Source organism: Balaenoptera acutorostrata, chromosome 1 (assembly GCF_949987535.1).
Source record: "Balaenoptera acutorostrata chromosome 1, mBalAcu1.1, whole genome shotgun sequence".
In the NCBI taxonomy this organism is placed as follows: Eukaryota; Metazoa; Chordata; class Mammalia; order Artiodactyla; family Balaenopteridae; genus Balaenoptera; species Balaenoptera acutorostrata.
Window position 1 is genome coordinate 25,594,734 of NC_080064.1, and position 4,170 is coordinate 25,598,903.

General features: G+C 48.5%; 1 long non-coding RNA gene across 2 annotated transcripts; it reads right to left on the bottom strand.

Moving 5' to 3' along the window:
* Window positions 1-753: 753 nt before the first annotated feature.
* Window positions 754-3,090, bottom strand: LOC114236333 (uncharacterized). 2 transcript variants are annotated; one of them, XR_003622304.2, is made up of 4 exons: window positions 3,036-3,090; window positions 2,570-2,726; window positions 1,524-1,595; window positions 754-1,125 (listed from the first exon to the last, which is right to left on the bottom strand). It is a non-coding gene; the product is annotated as an uncharacterized LOC114236333 (long non-coding RNA). The 2 variants fall into 2 exon arrangements; XR_003622303.2 differs by lacking the exon at window positions 3,036-3,090 and having other exon boundaries at window positions 2,570-2,972.
* Window positions 3,091-4,170: the final 1,080 nt, after the last annotated feature.

The following is a 4,170-nucleotide window of genomic DNA, read 5'->3' on the forward strand; positions in this document are numbered from 1 at the left end:
GTTTAAAGGACAGGTTTTCATTCTGAAAGTATACCCTTCCTATCCTTTTTGGTATTAAAATGTCCTTCCTTTCATGAAGCAGTGGTTGTAGTAAATGATAGTTGTTTTTCTTTAATTTTTTTTTGGCCAAACTAAAAGCTAGCAACCATGTCTGGATTTTCCTCCTTTTTTTTTTTTTTTTTTTAATATATTTATTTATTTATTTTTGCCTGCCTTGGGTCTTTGTTGCTGCACGCGGGCTTTCTCTAGTTGCGGTGAGAGGGGGTTACTCTTTGTTGCGGTGCGCGGGCTTCTCTTGTTGTGGAGCACAGGCTCTAGGCACGTGGGCTTCAGTAGTTGTGGCTCATGAGCTGTAGAGCACAGGCTCAGTAGTTGTGGTTCATGGGCTTTGTTGCTCTGCGGCATGTGGGATCTTCCCCGACCAGGGCTCGAACCCGTGTCCCCTGCATTGGCAGGTGGATTCTTAACCACTGCGCTACCGGGGAAGCCCTCCTCCTTACTTTTTAAACTTCTGGGACCTCTGAGCCAGGTGACTTCTAAGGCTCTTTCCATCCTTGTGATCATAAGATTCTCTACTCAACAGTGATCATGACCTGAAGCTAAATTAAGTTTTCATTCTGTGAGCCAAATCTTTTTCAACAGACCCAAGGTAAAAAAAACAAAACAAAAACACAAGTATGTGAGTAAGTAAAAGAAAGAAAAAAACTTGGTACTCTCTTTTTTTTTTTTAATTTATTTATTTATTTATTTTGTATTATTTTTAGCTGTGTTGGGTCTTCGTTTCTGCGCGAGGGCTTTCTCTAGTTGCGGCGAGTGGGGGCCACTCTTCAACGCGGTGCGCGGGCCTCTCACTATTGCGGCCACTCTTGCTGCGGAGCACAGACTCCAGACGCGCAGGCTCAGTAGTTGTGGCTCACAGGCCCAGTTGCTCCATGGCATGTGGGATCCTCCCAGACCAGGGCTCGAACCCGTGTCCCCTGCATTGGCAGGCAGATTCTCAACCACTGTGCCACCAGGGAAGCCCCCTGGTACTCTCTTAAACACTTATTTTTTGGTTCCCAAACCACATCAGAGTACCTCAAGTTTCCATATAGACTTGCTCTCTTGCTCCCAGAAAATGCAGCACTGAAGAAGAGAAACCACAGAAATAACAGATAGAAGTGATATGGGAAAAATCAATTTGGTGCAGTTTTCACAAACCTTTAAAATAGAGCAATTTAAGTGATGATGGGGTTTCATGACCAGCAGCGGCAGAGCCTCTGATGGGACTGCTGGTGTTTTTCTAGCATTTCTCTGAGCAGGTGGGGAGGGGATTTTTTTTCCTCCCCTTTCACTTAGAAGAAAATGGAAGCAATGAAAAGCAGAAGCCTCCTGTAAGGTCACATCAAGAGGAACAAATGAAATGCGGCTCCCCTGTAGCCAGAAGCAGTAAACCCTCAGACAGGCACCAGGCAGTACTTCCCTGCAGGAACTGAGTATTCGCCAGCACACCTGGCTCTGCTGTTACCATGGCAACTCCTCACCTTTACATTCCTTGACTTGGGGGTTGAGACTGGTTCAGGGCACATTTGAGTTTTCATGTTTCTCCTTGGCTTCTAGAAAAGGGAAGGGGAGGAGAGGGAAAGGATTCAAATCAGCTGACCTCCTGCCTTGGCTATTTGCTTTGCAGCTTGTGTAACTAGGCCTCACTGGTGAGAGGGGCCTGCAGCAGGGTGAGGGAGCCCAAAAGGCCTAGGTTCAAATCCCAGCTCCTCAACTGAATCCATTTATTCATTCCAACAAGCCCTCCTCTGGGCCAGGCACCAGCAGTACAGAGAGATGACTGAATAGCCAGAGTTGGCCGTCAGAGAGCTGGCAGTCCAGAGGGAAAGCTGGGTCAGCAGCCACAAGCCAGTGTGACAAGTGACTTCACAGAGGCAGGTGTCGATTCTATCACTGCCCAGAGAGGTGACCTTGCAGGGAGGGGAGAAACAATATGTGACTCACACTGCATTGAAAAGGACTCTTAGGAACACTCTAGCAAGAGTTCCGTCCTCTTGGGCCCAAAGAATTCAGCATGAGAGCCTCAAATTAAGGCTGACAAGAGTTGAGATTTGCACTGTGACCTCAGGCATGTCAACTCACTTTCCTGAGCCTCAGTTTCCCCATCTATAAACCAAAGCTAATAATAACTACCCTACTCCTGTTGAGAAAAATTACATTAATTAATATAGAATGATGAATCAAAGAACAGATAGACGTGGATCCAAACCCTGACTCTTCAATGATCAACTGAGAGATAATTCTGGACTTGAACCCCTCTGAGTCTCACTTTCCTCACCTGTAAAAGAATCATCATAATCATACAACTCATAAGTGTTGCTAGAATTAGATGGGATAACACAGGTGAACCACATAGCACCAGCACACAATAAAGTGCTAGTTACTTCTTATTACAGAATCTCCTGATCTAGTGCCTGATGTGTCCCTAAGTCAGATGGTATTGTTATTATTGTCACATGGCACCTGGTAGGCACTCTGTAAATGTTACTTTCCCAGCTTCTTTGGACCCTCTCCTCCAATGACTCACCTTTGCATCATCTCCAGCTTTCAAATCTGTTGGCTGTTTCTTTCCCAAGCCAAGGAGAGTGCAATTTAATTTGCATCCCTCCCCAGCATCCCCTTCTTCACCTTGGCCTGAGCCTCTCTCCTGGGCTGGGCCTGGCCCCAAGGAGCTCCTCTGGAGACTGAGGTGGGGGAAAAGGCAGGGAGTGCGTCAGCCCTGATGCAATCGCAGGCTCATTGCTTGGCCCACTTCCTCCTCTTTGGGTGTTTACTGGAGCCTGGATTCCACAGGAACCCTTGGAAGAGTGCACTGACAGTGGGGGCGGGCAGCACACAAAATTGTGCCTGCTTTGGGGACAGTTTAGGGAGAAAGAGATACCGTGCCAGCCTGGGCCTCACGCACCCTGGGCTCATGGACACGAGAAAGAGATACCAGGTGTCAAGTCCAGAGGGAGGGGCAGGGAAGACAGGCTCGAGGAGGGGGGACTAACCACTGGCTGCTGCCAGACCACTTCCAGACCAGCTCTGGGAGGCCCGATGAATAGGCGCTTTATCCCTGAGCTTAGAAGCTCGGGGGAGGGAGCCCTGGAAGAGGGTCTCAGGTGACAAGGAGCCTCAGAACAAGCTGAGAGGATCCTGTCCCTTCCTTCTCAGTAGAAATCCGAGCTGGAGAGAAGCTTGTTTTCCAGGTATTTGCTGAGGATCTTCATTTGGGAGGCCCCTCGCCAATCCCACAGCCTTGCTGTGTCACCTAGAGACATCCTCAGAAGTGCAGAGCTGCACAGGGCAAAGAACACAGGCTTCTGGCAGTCACTTCTCAGAACTTCCCGTTACTGGCTGGATGCCCCAGGCAAGTGACTTCACCTCTCTAACTCTCAACTTCCTCATGTCAAACGGGATAGTCAAAGTAGTAGACCTCAGAGATAAAGCCTGTAGGCCCTCAGAACAGTGCCTGGCAAGGGTGAAAGCACTCAGTAACTGTTACATATTGTTATTTTTATTTTTATTAAGACACAGCAGGAGGCAGAGAGGCAAAGGATCCCAGCATCAGCTGTTTGCTTCCAGATCCAGCCACTAAAATTCTTTCCTGCTTAGAGAGCCTTTTTTTTTTTTTCCTGTCTTATTTTCCCTCTCCCTTTACCTCTCTCCCTCTCCCTCCCTCCCCCGTCTCTCTCTTATTTTCCTGAAGCTGAGGCCTAATTGTCCTTCTTTCAGTATCTAATGACTGTTTCCCAGTTATCAGGAAAGCATCCGACTGCCCCTCCCCCAGAGCTGTGAAACCAAGTAAGCAGAGCTTGCTTAAGCTCCTGAGTCATTCAGCAAAGCCAGCCTGAGATAATCAGTGGATCAAGGAAACTAGATGCAGAGAGGGGAAAACCCAGCAAAACCCAGCCACAAAGCCTGGGCCTACTCTCAGGGCAATTTCCCTCTCCTGGCCCCTAGGATGAGCTTTCATTCAGGCTCCACAAACACGACAGCACCCGGCACCTGAGTCCTTCCCAGGCCCTCCTGTACCCAGAATAAGACATCAGCTACACCTGGGTCTCTAGCCTGCAGCCAGGCCTTCCCATGGAATCTTGTTTGACACAAACTCTTTGCCCGTGGACAAACTCTCTCCTTCCCGCT